The sequence below is a fragment of the Dasypus novemcinctus genome, unplaced genomic scaffold (assembly GCF_030445035.2).
Source record: "Dasypus novemcinctus isolate mDasNov1 unplaced genomic scaffold, mDasNov1.1.hap2 scaffold_386, whole genome shotgun sequence".
Taxonomy (NCBI): domain Eukaryota; kingdom Metazoa; phylum Chordata; class Mammalia; order Cingulata; family Dasypodidae; genus Dasypus; species Dasypus novemcinctus.
The window spans coordinates 37,284-58,057 of record NW_026688350.1 but is presented as its reverse complement, the minus strand read 5'-3'; the positions used below and the strand labels follow the sequence as shown (position 1 = coordinate 58,057).

Genomic DNA, 20,774 nt, shown 5'->3' with positions numbered 1-20,774 from the left:
GTACTCAGGCTGAAACCACTCAGAGAAATTCAACAAAATACGTGGCTTGAAAGAAACAAAAATATAAACCATAAACCTTTCCCTGCTTAGCATAATCAACACATTCATTTACATTTTACTAAATTTGCCTTTGTGGAGGTTAGGTTGCCCAAACTGTCTCTCCACCCCCACACTTTTTTTTTTTTTTTAAATCATCTGATCTTCCAACAGTGCCTTCTCAGTCTGGAGCTAAATTTCCCAAAATAAATATTTGGCAAGTAACAATGTTATTACTGAGAATCATTCTAAGGATTAATGACAATATGGATCTCTCTTATCTCTCAAAATTATTTTTAAGTTATATTGGTTTATAAACTGGTGTAGCAGCAGAGTTGAATTGGTTCTCTTAGTCTTATTAAGTAATCTTATCTTTAAATATGTAAATTCTCTACCTAGTATAAAAAATATCTATGCCATGTAATCTCTGATCCCATTTTGGTGAAAGAAGCCACATGAAGAGAGAATTACTGCGGAAACCCCAATTTTTTGGAACCAACATAACCCATTTTCATTTATAAAAAGTAAAAATTAAGCATCCACTACATGTCAGACATAGAATACAGCAGTGAACAAGTCAAAGTCCTTGTTTACATGGATCTTACATTTCAGTGGAAAAGACTAAGCAATACACAAACTGATAAGAGGATCTTAGAAAACATTATCTATCTTAGATGCATATATTATCTGGCAAGAATATGGAATCTCTTCATCTTATTAACAAATAAATGAACTTCTTAATCTCTAAATAACATATTTAGCAATGTTTTTGTTGTTGTTGCTTGGTTTGGGGATGGTTTACTATTCTCTGAAATTTGTCGTATTGGAATCCAAGTGTAAGATTTTTGGAACTGTTCACCTCATTAGTAAACTTAAACCGTTCTAGCAATAGCTAGCAAAATTAGTGTAAAAGTTATACTAATTTAAAGTTCAGTGTGATGTATGTTGATGCATTTTGGAATATATTTAAATAAACATCTAAGCAGCATATTAAAATTAAAATGTATATATTAAATACCATGAATTAGCATTTTCAAAACAATGGAATCACAATAATTTAAAAATAACAGCATGTACACTGGCCAGCTAACTAGTTCATTTTTCAATTCTTTTTTTCAAAAGTTTATACTTTGAATTTTTTTCTTCCTGCTGGAATACATTCTTATATATCTAGAATGTCTTCAGATATGTTTATTTCCTCTTCAGGAATTTGCCGCACTGACTAAAGAATTAAATGCCTGCAGGGAACAACTTCTAGAAAAGGAAGAAGAAATCTCTGAACTTAAAGCGGAAAGAAACAACACAAGAGTATGTATAAATCTGGTTTTGCTTGGAATTCGATATATAGTTTAGTTCCTTATATCTAGTAAACATATAAAAATAGAATGTAAGCATTTGAAGGCTTTAGGAAGACTTGATGCAGTCATCAACTCATAGTTGATAGCTTAAGGTAAAGGAGGACATACTCTAAAACTCAAAAAGCAAAAACAGGAAAACCAAATTATAGTCTCTGCTACTAAATCACTATGTTGCCTTAGGTAATGTTCTTATTCTTTCTGCTTTATTCAACTTTAAAAAGAAGGGGCTGGATTTCAATAATGGGTTTCAAATTTTCTAACTGTTCTAATGGGCATTGAGGGCATGCCTTGAGGATTGGAGATGGGCAAGGGAGAAGAGTAAGAGTTTTAATAATGGGATGATTTGAGAGAATGGCCTAGTTTTGGTCCCTGCCTCACCCCAGGCAAAGATTTCTTTTAAAACAACAACCCCAAAAAGGTGTTAGAAAATAGAGAATCACCTGAAAAGATCTTTCATTTAAGAACTAGAAGCAAAGCTTTTATATTTTAGAAGGTCTTCAAAGTGACTTCTACTTCTAATATTCTAATTTCTTGAAAATGATGGAATTTGCATCTGCTTTTGGAAATGAATGTATTGTATCAGCCCATGACATGCATTGTAACATTAATATTCAGAATTTGATCAAAGAGCCTATATATTCTAATTTAGAAGGAAAAAAACTAAATTTCATAGAATATATAAATTGCCATAATACCCATGAATAGTACAGATTCCTTACTAAAAGAATTTATCACTTTTGTATAGAATAATGTTCAATTTAAATATGTAGTATGTCAAAACTCTTTTAAATGTTATAGCTCTAACAGATTAATAATGAGAAAACAAGGTTTAAGAATATATTATTCATTTTATTCTTGGTCTTAGAGTAGTATAAAAACACATCTCCACAAACTAGTAAGTCTGTGCCTCTGATGAGAGATACCATTGCATACATAATGGTTATATGATCATTGTCTACTTTTTCATCAGTCTTATTTTTTAGTGAAAATAAATCATATATTGTGCGCCTAATAAATTGGTTTTTATTATGACTTTGAGGAGCCAACAGTGGTCACAAGTATTGCTTCAAATAGTGCATAAGAAAGGCAGCTTAGACCTTGTTATCAGGTGTCAGATGTATTTTATTTGTTTCTGTCTCCCTCTTTATATATTTTGTTTTTGCATGCAAATTTAAAGTTTATCTCTGGCATGTCATTTATTTTGTCCTAAATATTCCTCTTTATTCTATTTTAATATATTAGGCCGCATTCACTGATGTAGCTTAGTCCAGCCAAGTGTACACATTAGAAGCAAAAAGTTGAGAATGAGGAAAATACAAACCTTTCAATAGACTTTCATCAAATACAGTTACAATGTACAAGACATTCTTTTGTTAGCTGTGTATGTATTATGTCCTTTATTCCTTTCCACAACCCTATAAGGGAGATTTTATAATTACCCTGTTTTAGAGATGAGGAAACACTCAGAAAAGAGGAGATAATTTGCCTGAAGTTAGCCAGTTAGCAAATAGCAGAGTAGGGATTGAACACTTACACAGTCTAACTCCCGAAACTTTGCCCGTAGTCAGGAGGCCACTGGCATACTTACTTGACTTATATTCATAATGAAACTCAGATTCACTAAAGCTTAAGCTCATGAGTCAGACCACTGCAGCATGGGGTATGACATTCCTTCTTGAATATGGCCAATTTCAGTGAACCAGGAGATTTGCCAATGACAGGCAATTTTCATCATCTTATACTCCATGGGGGCCAGAAGTACCCATGGCTATTGCACCTGGAAAGCAACCTTAGGTAATAAAGGAAGCAAAGCAAGCTATACTTGAAATACCTATTCAGAAGTCAATGTGAGAAAAATAAAAATATTACGCTTCTTTAGGAAAACAAATGGAAGACACTGACTTTAAGTATAATACTACACTTATTTTGAAATATGAATAAAGCTGGAAAACATTTTTCTAGCTTCCTTAAAGTGGTGATGTAGAGGATTTTTGTTGCTTTTTATGTCAAGGAAATCAGAATTATGTAAACTTCCTTGTGCAAAGTATATCAACTCCTTAAGGTACATAAACACTTCTTACTCTCTCCCATTACCCACCTCCCCCAAATATCCAGGCCTAAAAATCAGACTTCTCACTCTTGTATTAATAAGACAAAAGGTGCTGATGCAAAGTACCAGAAATCCATTGGATTTTATAAGGGGTATTTATTCGGGGTAGAAGCATACAGGTCCTAAAATATCCAACTCAAGGTACACTTAGAGGTATTCTCTCATCAAATGTCTGTTGCCAACTGTTGAAGCAAGATGGCTGCCAGTATCTGTGAGGGTTAAGTTTTCCTCTTTCCTCTTAAGGCTCCATCCAGCTTCTTCCAATCTCAGCTTTAGTCTGGAGGGCTCATTTCTTTCTGGGTTCAGCTGCTTTGGTCTCTTCACAAAGTCAGCTGTAAACTATCAGCCAAATGGCTCATCTCTTTCTTCCCGGGGCCATGGGATCCTCTTCTGTGACTATGGAGCTTTCTCTCTCATCCGTGAATATTCTTCTGTGCTCTCCTTGAATGAGTGTCCATTTACATAGCCCACCAAGGGGGTGAGGACTCAACCCTGCATGCCTTAATGACATGGTCAAATCAAAGCCCTAATCTTAACATAATCAAGTAAACACAAAACCTTTGAGTTCAATACAATCAAAGGGTACCATGCCCAGAGGAACAGACCAGTTTTGAAACATAATATCTCTTTTTGGAATTCATAAATAATATCAAACTGCCACATCTCTCTTGCCCCAGATTACCTTATTAAATGTTGCTAAATATAACAGTTCGTATGGATTTCTATAATAGTTTCTCTCTCTACATGTTATGTTTTTCTTCTTTCTTTTAAACACATATTGATCATGGAGAGAAAGCAACAAGCTAGTATTTCTTTTTTACAGTTAAAGAAAATTAGATTACTATTAGACTACTAGCAAGTTTAAAGTAGAATTTAGTGCCTTAATATCTAGAGTTAAACTTGTGGCTCTCTTTATCCACACTGAAGAGTTAACCTCTGGTTCTGATTGAGATAATAAGATGAAAAAAGACAGTCCCCAAAGAGAACTCATGAGTGGATAGGGTCATCTTATTTAATTATAAGTATCATCAAGAACAATAGACCAGAAAAGACTCTCCTGAACAATAAAATTTGAATGAATTATACCTTCTCCCAAAGAGAAAAGTTTCAGTAGGTGTTGAAGTTTTAAAAAATATATATAATAATAATAATATTAATAATACAATAGTAAGCGTTAAGTGATGAATGTTTTCTATATCTTTTACAGGTATTAATTTATTTTACCCTCACAGCAATCCCATTAGCCCCATTTTACAGACTGAGAAACTAAGATATTAAGCAATATACAAAAGACCACAGGTTTGTAAGTGATGCACCCGGGAAGTCTTCTCTTCAATTTAACCCCAGACTATATGTTTAAGAAATCAATTTCCTATGTCACCACAAATCTCGTGTGACAGGAGGGATTATGAATAGAGAACAGAGTTTATTGAAATGCCTAATCTACCTAGTATTTATTTTGCATCATTTGTAGGCAATATAATATGCTAGGTATTTATTCTGATAGACCTATACTTGTGGCCATTTATCACTTTGTCACACAGAAACACCTGGTCTCCAACCCCAAAATATGAGTGAATGAAACAAATGAAAGTAATCATTAAATTTGCTGTTAAATTCCACTGCTTCAAATAATTAAATTGAAGACATTCAATAAAATCATCCTATTATTAGTAGTGATTATACAAAAATAAAAATTTCAAAATTATAATGGATATTTATAGATGCATTCAAGTAGGCTTTGTTGTTTAATATTTATATCCTAATAAAACTGCATAAAAATGATTAAATATAAGTAGTTATTCCTAAAACTCCCTGACCATACTTGGGCAAGTTATAGTTATATAAATTTTCCCTGCTGCTATTTCAACACATTTAAATTGATCAATAAAACTTACCTTGTTTTGGCAGAATCAACTAAGTCAGTGAAAAAGTAAAGAAAAACTGGGAATGTTAATATAATTACTACTTAGACTGAATAATGTCAATATCAGAGTATAGAATATTATTTGTTAGAACTGTTTCAAATGTTTATGGCTGAGGATCTCAAAGGATGGTTTATATTATTGACAATGCTTTGTAATGTAATTATTGTATGACTAAAAAAGTTATGGTTTTGAGAGTCAGTCAATGTCAGTAATAAATATTAAAACTGCAATTTTATCTCACATGTCATAAACTAAAAGAGAAAGATTTGGTTGCATTTAAAACATTCTTTTGCATATACTCAGTTTTGTTTTAGCTAAAGGAACTTATATTAATATATGTTCAGATAGAACCAGATGCCTGCTATTACTAGAGTGAGTTTCTATTCTTGACAAACCTCTGCCTACACAAGTTGATAATATCTCCCAAACACATGTCCTCAATGAGTAGAAAGTATAGCTCAATTCAGAAAAGGAAGACACACCAGCAATTGAATTCAGACATAGACAGGTATGTGTACACATGTATATATATTTATGAAAGTGCTGTGATAGGATATGTCAAATACAAGAGTGAATAAGATAGAACATATGCCCTCCCAGCAGCTACTTCAGTGAGGTCATCAAACATGAACATAAGAAACACAGGGGATTTTGATAATATTTGAGGATGAAGAATGGGGGAGTGAACTGAGCGTGAAAGCTACCTGTTGAAAGGCTCCACTTTGCAGATGTTAGTATTGTGTTATGTAAATATATACAGGGGAAATGCATTTTTTTTGAATGCCATTTAAAATTGAAAATAATTGCACACAAAGTTATGTTGAATTCAGATCTGGTAGGAAGATATGTAGTTTTAGAAACTCTCACAGAATCATAGTGAAATAAAGTTTATAGATTCCCTAGGCCATCTTCTTTTTCATGGCAAAACATAGTCCAAAATTTTTCTGATAAGGCTGTGGTCATTTGCTGTGAATTCCAATATAGGACTAATGGCTATTCACATAGTGTCTGAAATTCTCTGAGTATACCAAAGAAAGCACCTTCTACAAGAATTATTAAATATTAGGCTAAAGTCATGGCTCCCAGCAAATGTTTATAAGTAGTAGTAAATTATTAGTGGTATTTACCTAAGTTTTTCCTCCTGTATTTTTAATTTATTTACTTTCATTTGTAAGCTTACAGACCATAGATACATGCTAATGTGGACATTTTTGGCCATATTCTCCAGTATAATTTTTATTTATCATTAATTCTATTCAAGAAGTATTATGCATGCATTATGTAGAATATTTTCTAGATATTGGGGAGTATTCAGGATAAACTAAATTATTCCAGCCCTTAGGGAGTCTATTTTATATTAATAAAATCATATTTGGTTTCATTATTATGTAGATGAGAATTCATAATTGCACAAAATAGAGCACAGACTAGCTGTTTTAATCAAGCAGACGTCAATTAAGGTATAAAAGAATGAGCTTCCAGGCAGATTTCTGGAACTACAAAAAAAAAAATTAGCCTTGTAAGTTTTTCTTATACCCCTAATCCCAGAAACATACAGCTTCCAGCACTACCTCTGGCAACAAAATGGGCTTCTCTTATCCAGCATGTTTCCTTAGCTGCCTTACCTCAGAATCAGTCTGTGTGGGTGGGCCTTCTTGGCAGAATATTGAGTCACATGTCTGCCACCTAGTGATAAATGTGGTCAAGAAACATTTCTTAGATCCTATGTTGGGAAGAGAGATTCAGGATATGGAGAACTATCAAATATGGAGGGTGTGTTCAGAAGACTTTGGGCAGCCACAAATGACAAGTTTCCACCACAATCCACATTTTGTTCCATACAAAAATTCCAGAGAGCAGCAATACCAACAAGTATCCACCCAACAATACAAATATCCTTTGTACAGACAAAAACAAAATCACTTTTTCTCAAAAAGAAAAGTCCATACTCTAGATATTGCATCCATCTGTATGTCTAGGATTCTGAAGTGTGTACATTTCTGCTCTCGTTCCATCTCAATCTTTGCACATTCTGTAACCTATGGAAAATTTTAATGCTCATTAGAATCAATACACCCAATATAAAATTGGACAAAAAGTATAAAAAATAATAAAAAAGAATTGTTTAATATCCGTTATGTATATAATACTGCAAAAATGAAATAGCTTCTTTTCTCCAACTGGTCACAGTATTTCTGAGGTCATTTAGTTATTCTATAGGTTCAGTTGCTTCTGGATAATGGGATAAATGGTAAAACCAGGGTTTCCTGGAGTCATCTGTTAATAGTCTTATTCCTTTTGTTACTGGATTTTGTCTAGGTTCTTTACTATGCTGCAGAAATGAATTTCAAGAGCAGGTCGGGTGAGTTAGGCCCATTATTTATTCAGGAAGGGAGGGAAGAGAAATGGGAGAAAATAACAGCTCATGGGTCCCAGATGAAGAGGACAGGGCTGAAAAGTGATAAAAGAGGGCTGATTTACAGACTATGATTTCCCATTATAGATTATAAATCCCCAGGTTTACTTGCATAGTGATCCAAGCAGGGGGAGAAGGCGGCCAGAATTGGGGTCCAAAGGCAAGAGAGCAATTTCATGCCTTGTGCCTGCTTTTTGAACCATTGATTATTCCACCCCTTTGCTAATGGCAGGGGAGGAGTTCCAGCTGTTTGCTGTTTTGATTGATTACCCCACTCATCAATCGCCTGGGTGATAAAGTCCTTGGGGAATAACTGGGGCTTCTCCTGACTTCTGGAGGAAATCTTCTTTGGAATGGCAGAATCTTGTGGGTGGGGGTCTTCCAGAAGCCATCTTGGGGTTATTGATGTCCATGTGGATTCTCTGCCAGGTTCCAGATCCATCTATTGATTCCCAATCATACTAGCTGGCTTCACTTTCATTGCGAAATGAGTTTTTTGGTTAAAAGGAATGTATCAGATAACATGACTCTATGCAAAACTCCAGTAAGCCTATTGATGGTATTGCTGGTAGAAGTATAACAATTAGGGCAGGCAAATTCATAAACAGAGTGAGTGTTTATTATAGTGAGAAAGAAACCACAAAAACGAAACAGCTTCTTCCTCCTTGATGGAATGAGTTTAATGTAATCCATTGCTTCAAAGTCCTAAGGTGTGCTGCATTATGTCAGGGACTCAGGGTTGATGACTGCTGCTAGCAAATTGGCCATTAAAGAGCAGTGGTAGCCCTGTCAACCTAATGAGGAGGCACCCACTTTGGCAAAACAATGAATGTCCCTGAAACCATACTTACTTTTTTATGCTGATTGACAAATACACAAGGCCTGTCCTTTTGCCCATCAGATTTTTGAGAGCCTCTTCTGTAGTGGATTAGCCAAAAAGTTACCCTTAGCTCAGAGCTAATATCCAAGAAATCTTGCTGTTGTCTTTTTCTCAGTACAGTTACCCTTACCTTGGTAAATAGTCACAGGTCCTTTTAGGGAAGGTTTTCTAGTTATCTCTGGCTTAATAACAAATCACCCTAAAACTTAGTCACATAAAACAGCAATCATTTTATTATGCACACAGATTCCTTGGGTCAGGGATTCAGAAGGGGCACGATGGTGATGGCACTTCTTGCTCCTTAATGTTTGGGATCTTGGCTAAGATGCTTCTATGGCTAATAACAGTGATGTACTGTCAAGTGCTTTGTTTTATCAGAAACTAATAAACCCCTGATCCCTTGTTTGCCAATTTCCCTCCCACCATGGCTGATTTCAAGCTACTACATGTTATCACTGATGGTAGACTAAGGAAAAGATGCACATCAATGAATCATGATATAGTATTCCCATCATATGGATATAATAGAAGTAAATAACCTGAAGAGCATTGATAAGAGTAAAAATATAGTAAAATAATTAGGAAATAATTAGTTTTGACTGTTTATTACATTTGTTTTAATATATTTTAATTTGAAGTTTATATAATTTGAATATTAATAACTATATTTAATCACCATCTCACAAAATTCCTAAATATTTAACAATCAGCTAACAAAAGTCAGTATGCACCAGCTCTAGCACACCATTTGTAGATGGGGACTCAAATACCTGGGCACCGAAAGATCCACTTCTAAGACAGCTTCTTCATGCTCACATATGCTATCTGAGCTGGAATGGCTGAAGGACAGGCTCAATTGGGACTATGTATGGTTTCTCAAGCATTGTTTTCTTAGAATAGTCAGACTTCTTATATGGGGACTCAGAGAGCCAAGAAAAAAAGTTCCAGTGAAGTAGATGGATGCTGCATAGATTTTTAGAACCAAAGCTCAGAAGTCACAAAGTGTCACTTCCCCCCATACTTTATTGATCAAAACAGTCATAAGCCCACCCAGACTTAAGAAGAGGGAACATAGACCCCCACCTCTCAATGGAAGGTATGCCAAAGAGTTGGGGACCATTTTTAAAAATCACCACAAATGAGCAGAGAAAGTGTTATAACAGCTACTCATAATGATAGCACAGAGTTTTCTTCTAAGAATACACAACCTCTCCTTCATTTAAAGTAATCTCTAATTGTAAAGTAACTCATGAATGGAATTTGGAGAAAACCACAATACTTTATTGTGTGAATCATGACAGGATTCAGTTCTCCAGACATGGATATAATGATGATAATGGTGATGGTAATGGTTAACCTGAACCTTATGGGCATGTTAGGAACTCCATTATCAATTAGCCAGCAACAAAGATCCCAATGTGTCAAACCACTCTGCCTTTTACAGTGCCATGCTCACCTCATCAAAGTTGGTTAATTGCTATTGCTTAGCCTGTACCACACCAGGATTCTGTCATCTCCAGGGAAATCAAGGAGCCCATTTTAGTGTCATTATCTCCTGCCTTTCATCCCTGGCCTATAAAGGAACACTCCTATGGGGATATTTTAGGTTCCGGAAACTCCTCACACCAGTATAATTCTGAATGACTGAATGAAGACAGTGACTCTTTGGTCATCTCAGGGAAAATAGCTAGGGTTAGAATAAACTCTTCATTTATATCTCCAGAAATCTTTGGTTTTCTTCTACCTTATACATAAGGAATTTCTGGCATCTCATCTTCATTTAATGAAGGCCACCACTGAGTTTGTATTTCAGTTAACTAACTGAGTAAACAATAAACCCACTCCCAACTGTGGACATCAAAGTTAAATCTACATTCCATGATGAATATAGCCATATTAATTAATTTAGCCAGATCTAAGTATTTGCTCCGCCTTTCTGGGTTCCAGCACTATTCGAATGTATTTCTACATGTAATCCCCAGATTTCTGAGATTCAAGATAGTAAAATAATACAAGTCTTTTGATTTGAAAGCTCTCTCTTCTTAGGTTAAGCTTTGTAATTTATCCCATAGAATTCAAGTTAGAAGGCTGGTTGCAAGGTAAAATATTTGGGTTGGGACATAAGGATCAGTGACTTACTCTTGTAAAGTAACCAACCACTTTATGTGAAGTCCTTACATGGTCATAAACTCAAATAAGACCAGCCTCATCAGAGAAGCAGGGAGACTTAGTGGGATTTGGTGGTTCATATTAAACAACGATCACTTGAATATTTCCAAGAGTCCCTTTTCTAGTACTTGGAGTGCCTTTTTGTCTTAGAGTGGTGTCAAGATTTTCAAATGAGACCATATAAGGTTATGAATTCATCATACATTTTAATATAGTAACCTTGTAAGATAGGCTCCATCTGTTTCCATCTGTTAGGTCAGCCCTGGGACCTCAAGAAAAAAGAGGCTTTTATGAGTAGCCATAGCAACTCCCGCGTTCTCTGATTGGGTTGTGAACTAAAATTTAAAATCTGAAGGTTATAGCTTTCTTTATTTAAACCTTTCAGTGTCATTTAAAGCACCCAGTTCAGCTCAGCTCATTGTCCTTATATTCTTTATGTCCTTCAAATTAGTCTATTTTAGCTATTAAAGCCTTAGTTTCATAGAACCCCACTCTAAAAAAGCTCAGGCTGACATTTAAGTGACTATTTCACCTCCATGTACCAGGGAAAACAATGGCCCTCTTTGGTGTTAGTCTAACAATTACTGCTGTTAAATCTATCAAGGTCAGATATCCTACTTCCCATTCCTTGAGGAGTTTTTGCCTACAAATATATATATAGTATAAGCCACTGTTTTATTCAGATTTCATTCACTCATTTAATAAGTACTTATGAGCATTTGTTACATGCTATTCTTCTGGGTACTGAAGGTACAGTGATGAACAAAAATAGATTTAAAAACAAAACATTTCTTTTCCTTATAGACTTTGTAGACTTTGAATTCTCTTTTGGAAGACAGTAAACAAGATAATATATAAAATAAATAGTATATTACTGAGGTAAAAATGTTAAGAAGGAAAAGTAAAGCTGGAAAGGGGATATTAAATGCAGGATGTGACATTTGAGTAAAAACCTGAGAGAGATGGTGACGTGAAATGGTCATGCAGAATCTGAAAGAAAATGGTTTATGTAGAGAAAACAGCAAGAGCAAAGGCCCTGATGTGGGAGCATGCATATATTACAGGTTCAGAAAACTTCAAGAAAATCAATGAAGTTGGACTGGAGTAAGAAAGAGAAAGAATAGTAGGTGCAGAATTCAGAGACTTTAGATTCCTTTGGGACTTGGAAGGACTTCGGGTTTTACTTGAATAAGATAAGACACTGAGGATCTGAGTAAAGTTATGAATTTAAGTAGTGCATTTCCCATTAACAGAGTAGACTTAAAAATGAAAACGCCTTTTCTAGCAGATACTCCTGATTTAACTTACATTTTAATACATTTGCTATAGTATTAAAATGAATAAATGTATTACATTTAATATATTCACTATAATATCCTTTATAGAAGGATAAAATAATGAAAACAGGGGGACCGGTTAAGAAGCTATTATAATAATTCAGTGGAAAGGTAATGGGTCTTGGAAACAGGTGGTGGCTTCCGATGTAATGGAAAGTAGTCAGGTTCAGGAAATCAAGAGTATTCAGAAAGGACTGATTATAAAGATTGAACTGTGGATTTTAAGATGAGTAAAGAGAAAATGAGAACATGAATGTGGTAAGAGGCAGTAGTAAATCCCTATGATCAGTGGATTGAAGATGAAAGGATTTTTAGAGTTTTAGTATGTAAAGCAGTGAGCTAAAAATGTGACAATCTGTGAGTTAGATGTTAGAAAATGAAATTACAGGTGGATTGCACTTATTTATACTAGCAGGTTCTATAGTAAAACTATGGGTGTGAGTGAATGAGATGGGTGAAGTTGAGACCATTGGAGTAGATGAATTGTAGAAATTGAGGCCGGTATACTGGATAAATCATCTAAATAAATTATAAAATAATCAAGAATTAAAACTAGAGTACTGCTGGGGAAGAAAAAAAGTGGCATTATTCCAGGAGCCACTGAAATAGAGACTTATGGAGGTGGTGAAGAGGAGAGACCTACTTTACTTTACATAGAGTAGTATACGAATGCATCACTGAGAGCTGAGAGTGTGATGCATAAGCTAAGGACAAAAGGATGAGAAAGAGCTGGCCAAATGAGTAGCCAAAGGAAGAAGACTCCAGGCAGAGGGGACAGCATATGCAAACACTTGGCATACTAAGTAGGCCGTGTGGTTGGAGCATAGTTTGCCAGGGAGAGACTGACACCAGATGGTATTGGAGAAATAGGCAGGGTTAAATTCATGCCAAGTCCCAACACCCATGTGAAACAGCTTGACTGGAACCAATGCACACATGTATCTGCAAAATTCAAGAGAGTGGTAGAAGGTCATGTATATAATCAGAGATTGACAAACAAAAGGAAAACTCTTTGAAAATCTTAATTGTGTCATTTTACTATTTAAGAACTATTAATGTTATTTTTGAGCCTTAAATATGACTCCCACATGCTGCTGCATCTAGCTTTTAGGAACTCAGATATTTGTGTTCTTTTGTGCAAAGTTTTCTGTCACTATGAATCACAATTACTAGCAGTGAATGTTGAGAAATTAACCTATTAAGCACTAAGAAATGTGACACTGAATCTAGCAATGATATTGAGAATGTGAAACATTTTCAGGATAGTATAAACTGTATGTAAAATACTGAAAGAAAATTGTTTTCTTCTCTTCCTTTCACCACCACTATCTTATATCTGCTTTTTCTTCTTTTGTTTAGATGTTTAGGTAACTTCTGTCTTATTTTCTCCTTTGTTTGCATAGATAGAAATCTACTTGCCTCATAGATTGACTACTGTTAAACTATGCTTTGAACTATTCTGAAAAATCTCTCCTACAAAACTTACCAGTTGTGTGTGAAAAATGTTAATAATTGATAATAATTGATAACGTTAATAATTGATAATAACTTAAGCCAGCAGTTTCATTTTTTCTTTCCATGAATCTTTGTTTTTCGCAAACGAACTCCCTTTTAGAGTAAACACAAAGGTGAAACCCAAATTCACAAAACATAAAAATAGGACTTCTCTGGCAAAGTCAATATGTAGAGCATAGAACAGCCTGGAACACTGCTCACTGGACTTTGCCATCACCTTCATTATGGCCCTGGAGGTTCCTCTGGGGATATTGGGGTCCAGAGTAGTCTGTTTAAAAAATTATTTCCTAAATATCTGCTCCCAAAATGACTATTGGAAATCTCAGTTACTGTATTTCTGTTGGTTACATGCATTTTTCTATAATGTAATCTAAAGATTAATTGCAGATAAAATCATTCATGATTATCAGTATAACGTAAAGAAACATTATAATGATTACTTCCTTTCAATTCAGAATTTTTAAATGACCAAATGTAAAAGAAATAAATTGTGACATTTTAATCCTGTTCTCATAAAAAATAATTATGCATCATGCAATGTTCTTTAATAATTACCATATACTGGATCCAACCTATTTGTCAAATGTTTTTTTATTACTGAATCCATACAGAAATGATTAAAATTGCTAAAGGAATGCATAATATTTATGTTAAATTTTTTTTTTAAGATTTATTTATTTCTCTCCCCTCCCCCCACCCCCAACCCCCCCACCACTGTTGTCTGTTCTCTGTGTCTATTTGCTGTGTCTTCTTCTTTGTCCGCTTCTGTTGTTGTCAGCGGTATGGGAATCTGTGTTTCTTTTTGTTGCTCATCTTGTTGTGTCAGCTCTCCATGTGTGCAGCGCCATTCCTGGGTAGGCTGAACTTTCTTTCATGCTGGGGGACTCTCCTTATGGGGCATACTCCTTGTGTGTGGGGCTCCCCTATGTGGGGGACACCCCTGCATGGCACGGCACTCCTTGCGCACATCAGCACTGCTCATGGGCCAGCTCCACACAGGTCAAGGAGGCCCGGGGTTTGAACCCCGGACCTTCCATGTGGTAGACGGCCGCCCTAACCACTGGGCCAAGTCCGCTTCCCTATGTTAAATTTTTAACTTCAGTAACATATTGTAGGACAGAAATGTCACTTGTTATTGTGACTTTATGAACCATGGTTTAGACTCTGTCTTGTTTCTTTACTGCAACTGAAGCATAATCTGAGGTTGTCATTAGGTAGTATGTGAGCATGCTTTCTTTTAAGATACAAGTCATTTATAAGTATTGGTGACTTCAGTCAATAAGAGAATTAACTACATTTTATGTTAACCCCGATAGCTGTTACTGGAGCATTTGGAGTGCCTTGTGTCACGACATGAAAGGTCACTAAGAATGACGGTGGTAAAACGGCAAGCACAGTCCCCCTCAGGAGTATCCAGCGAAGTTGAGGTTCTCAAAGCACTGAAATCTTTGTTTGAGCACCACAAGGCCTTGGATGAAAAGGTATAGTATGGAGAAAAGATTTCAAGCCATAATTGTGCTTTTGTTATCAGTGTGAGGCCCCTTGTCTTCATCCATTGACTCACCTAATTCCAAAGTAAGTCACTTCAGAGAAACACACTTGAGTTACATGAAAAATCATTTTCTAAAAAAAATGCAACTGGATTACTCTGTGTATATTGGTAGTATTTGTAATCACGTTCTCTCTTTTATATCTGTGAATCTGTGGCTTGTCAGCATTGGATTTCTGGTATAGAAAATAATGGCCCTCGTCCAGATGACCTGTTGAAATTTAGTATCAAGTCAGTCTGTCTCTCTCTCTGTCACTGTCTCTCTCAGAAATATGTCTACAGATGTTAAAATAGGAGATCATTAATGGAAAATGACACCTACTTTGAAGTGCAAATTTCATGCACTTTAACTTTTAGGAATTTATATTAGAAGCATCTAGTATATTTTTAGGGCTCAAATATCTTAGTTCCGAATACACATTTTAAGTGTCTGTGCATGTAATACCATAAGATATTAATAGACAAACATGCTTTTAAAGCTTTTAAAAAATAGCTGTAAGCTTCTCTTACCTGTTACTCAAATAAGTTCTATTGACATTTATAAGCAAATATGATGACAATATCATTTGGACATTAGTAAAGTTTATGACATGATTTTGATTTCGTGAAATTTCAAAGAATAAATTTTTAAAAAATTATTAATAAGAAATCTTTAGTGTTTTATGGAGTGGGATTTGGGATGTTTCACTGCAGAGTTACTGACTAGTATGAGCATTAAATTCCAGTACAAAGATTATTATTTCCCAGTTATGTCTATTTTATAAATATGTAGACAACTTTCAGATGTTCTTAGATTAGGGGATTATATAGAGTATATTGTGTTAATAAGGGTAACAATACTTCTTTCTTGTATAATATTAAGAAAATTGTATCTTATTTTTCATTTTATCCATGAGAGACAGCTAGTTTATGAACGATATTGAACAATACATAAATGAATATTATTTAGAGATCCCTGATAACATAACATTAAATATCAAATAATCATTTAATGTCTGGTTTCATGTTATATTTTCTCTCTCATGATAAAAACACAGTGTTAAAATTTTGCAAGATATTATATTCGTAGACTATCTACTGTGTATCAGAATCCCTAACAGGTATTGGATACATAGTGTTGATTAAGACCACTTTACCATGACATGTTTGCAGGTAGTGATGGAGGTTTACATGTCAATAATAGATAATGTCAAGAATAGGTGTGGGCAATGCAATATGGATTCACAGAAAAAGTCGTGACTAACCCTGCTTGAGTATAAAGGAAGTCAAGAATGTCTTCTCAGAAAGGGTGATATTTGATCTGGGAATTAAAGAATGAGAACGAGTTTTTAAGCAGAGAAAGAAAGATACTCTAACCAAGAGGACCAATGAGTAAACTTATACAGATATTTGAAAAGAGTATGGCATGTTTAGAGAATATTTTAACAGATCCAAATGACTTGAATGAAGGTACTTGAAAATATGTGACTTTGGATGTTCCCTACAAGCACTCCCACATCGCTTAAGTGAGGGATGGTTCTGTAAAAGAAAGAGTCATTATCAGAATAGAAAGCAATAGACACTATCTAAGACAAATAATCTTATGAGTTTAAATACATTTTAAAAGAAAATGGTTGTCACACAGTTTAAAGTCTAGAAAAAAAATTATTATATGGAAGACTAGTATTTTTAGCATAATGAATAAATGAAGTATTGTATAATATGGCCTTAGGAGCTATGGAAGTATTTATTAACTCACCAGAAGTACCTGGACACTAGTTAGTTCAGGGGTGACTGAACTGATTATCAACTGAGTGTGGCCGAATATTCCACAGGAAAAATGTTCCGAGCTTGTCCTCTGAAGTCACATAGACCTTAGACAAGTGACTTAACTTCTTTAAGCATCTGGTTCCTCTTCTTGTGAATGAAAATAGCAATAATAGTTTCCTTTTAGAGTTGTCTCTCTTGAGGATAAAATGTGATCTGACATATAATGCTTTTGGCCAGCGCGTTGCATATGGGTTACTTAGAGGGAATATTATTATTATAAACATGAGTAAATTTACACATTTGATAAAATTTTCCAACTAAATAAAGATGTTTGTGTCACTTCTAGTCACTTATTTAAATAGCATTTCATTTAGTTACTGAGGGCCAACTATTCGCCCAGACACCTTCGTAGACAATTTCTTTGCCTAAGAATAGCTCAAAGCTTCATGGGAAGGGGTGGTATGAACAGATAGATATATAAACAAGTAATTACAATATGCTTATTTAAGTGCTATGGATATTATTTTCAAAATATATAGGTCAGAAGAAGACATAATAACCATTACTTGGGAACAAGAAACAACCAGCTTTACCAAAAAGTGTTTATATAACCTGAAAAAGATTGAACATAGCTATGGACAATTCCAATGACTGACAATCTTCATTATTGATGTTCTTATTTATATATCCACTGAGGTATATATAAGGTAGCATCTTTACAATGTATGAAGGCCAAAAGTCGTTTTGACATCATGTTCCAATATGTTTACCAATTTCATAGGCTAGAGGAAATGAGAAATTTCCATATGTTTTGCAATCATTAAAAAGCAGACACATTGGACAGGCATGGGATGTGTCCCCAAACACACAGTAAATATTTTGTTCTCCATATGTATTTCCATGATCGAAGATCACATTTTCAAAACTGAATTTGAACTTCTAATTAAAGGAGAATTCCTCACAAATATTTCCTTTTATAGGATTGATAATTCCCGAAATTTTATTTTGGAATGTATGCTTCTTCCAATAAAGTCTCTCTTCATTCTATAATACATTTGTCATTTTTAGGGACTTACTTTATTTTTACACTCAGGGATAACATTTCTGTGCCTTGAAACATCTTTTGGGAAAAACATGAAACTTCTCTTTGAGTTTTTTTAATAATACAATTATAAGAAAATACATGTAGCAGATGAAATTAGAAATTAAAAATTCTGGAAGTATATAAAGATATTTTGAGTACTATAGCAATATAAGTAAGCAAGCAACAAATGTATTTTAGTTTAACATTAGACACTCAAAATAAATTAATTATAAATGGTTTAATTGTAAAAAAAATCAGAGAAAGTAAATATAAAGCAGGCTATTAAACTGTATATTTATATTTTTAAAATTAAAACTATCATTTTTTAATGACATATCAATCTTTTCTAAATATCTTCTCAGGAGTAGCACATCCAACAAGCCTCGAAGTTTCAATACAATGAGACTACTATTGCTTAACTAGTGGGAATAGAGAATGGTTTAAAAGAGTTTCTAAGATTTTTAGTTTAGCAAAAGAAAGGAAGATATTTTTAACGTATAATATTGCCTAGTTTCAACCATTCTTTTTATGACTTGAAGGACTCTTTTGGAAACATTCCGATGTAGCAGTACATATTTTAAAATATGATACCTCTTCAAAACAGTCTAAGTGTTATCTGATTAATTTTGGGTATATTGAGACCACTAACTCATTTTTTGATTGCCTAATACTGCTCTTCTCATCAACCAGATTATCTAAAGCTTTCTTAGAACATCAGCATTTTATCATTGATATTTTAGGAAGTAGGCATAAAATTTCATAACCATCCCTGTTAATTATCAATAATGTCTATTAAGAACAAGTTGGCATCTATCATTCCACATATCAGCCATCCTACTCATTTTCATGGCTTCTGAATATTTGCTTCTTTTGCATCTATCCAGGTATTCATAAAATTTCCTTCCAGGTAGCTCTGATTCACATGTTATCCTGCATTACTTCTGTGCATTCTTGTAAATGATTGGAGATTTAGCTAGCAGTACTATTAGACATGGCAATTCATCTGACATACCTAAATATGATGAAATAGCCCATGTAATTGTCTTTGATATCAAATACCCATTTATGTGTGTACTAGTAATTTTCAGAGAATTTGAGCATAACTAAATAAAATCAAGCTTTACTTTGATTTTTTTTATTGCTTATTCAAGATGTATTTCAGGAGTTAAGTGCACCCAGTCACCCAAATATATACTAGCTATTATTATACAATTCTGAAAAAAAGACTGAGATTTTTAAAATTTTCTAATTAGAGTCTATATGAATAGGACATTGCTGGTTTTTGTGTTTGTTTGCTAACTGGAAAAGAATAGTTTAACTGTAACTTTAAAGATTTTCTGTACCTGGGTTTTCTTATATTTCATATATTTAAGTTTTTTTCACAGTTAAATCTCAATAGAAAAAAATATACAATTAATTAAAATACACTATCAATGACTGAACAAAATTAAAACTTATAAAAACATAATCATATATTAAAATATGTATACAGTGCACAAATGCTGTAAAATTCCCATGGAAAATCTATTTTAATTTATAAAAAATTAAAAAATCACCATGACTTGCATATTAATTGAAAAATATTAAGCTTGCTGTTGTCCTTTGTTTAATTCAGTAAATTTCTTTCCCTGAATATTTTTCTTTTAGTAAACTGAAGTGATCATATTTACAAATCTGAACACATTATCACACAAAAAAAATTTAGTTGTTCTGAGAAAACACAACTTTTTTTGTTTCATTTATATATGAAACATTTGTAAATCATTTTATTTTTACACTAAAATGTACAGAGTTTGAGTTCTACGAAATAAAGTAGTTTAAACTTTGATATCTGTGAGTGAGTTAGGAGTCCCAGAATAATTAAATAGCAATGTAGACCTCTAATTAATACAAAACATATGGCTAATGGGCAACATTTCTAGGTCCTACGAATCCTTTGCTTTTAGGCAAACCATTTTAAAATTAGGTCCTAAATGCCAAATGAAAATTTGCTTATTTCAAATAAATAGAGAAAGATTTTTTTTCACTATTTCTTATGCTTAATCAGTGACTATTTTTCAGATGAATTCATAATATACTTTTGAACTTTGCCTCCATTTACTATGAATCAGAATTCAGAACAAGATGGGTCAATCTCCAACCCCATTGAAAGTTCCATCACTGAACCATCCAAAGGACTTGCTTACAAGGAAATCCCTTGATACAGTGATACTACAAGGTGACGATGTATTCATAGTATTCCTGTCAGGTTGATATTATGAGCATTTAGGGCTATCAATAATTTAATAATTTGTCTTTAATAATATGACTGTCTTTGATGATGTTAATTATGGGTTCAATACAGCTTAATATGTATGGGATATACATTACTGCACATATTTTGGTTTTTCTTCTAGGTAAGGGAGCGACTGAGGGTTTCTTTAGAAAGAGTCTCTGCACTGGAAGAAGAACTAGCTGCTGCTAATCAGGAGGTAACATACCACACTTTCTCCTGTTTTGAGGTGCAATATTGCTAACATTATATCCCTTGTGTTACATGTCACTCTTACTAAAACTATCACAAAAAATAAATTACATTCTGTATAGGCTCCTGAATAAGCCTATTGAAATTAGTTGTCTGAGTCATATGTCTTCTGATTTCTG

The 20,774-nt window shown here is 34.0% G+C and overlaps 1 long non-coding RNA gene across 1 annotated transcript; it reads left to right on the top strand.

Annotated features, from left to right (window-relative positions):
* The first annotated feature begins 1,247 nt into the window (after positions 1–1,247).
* On the top strand, positions 1,248–20,614 carry LOC131277755 (uncharacterized). The gene is made up of 3 exons (XR_009184869.1): positions 1,248–1,344; positions 15,066–15,230; positions 20,528–20,614. It is a non-coding gene; the product is annotated as an uncharacterized lncRNA (long non-coding RNA).
* Positions 20,615–20,774: the final 160 nt, after the last annotated feature.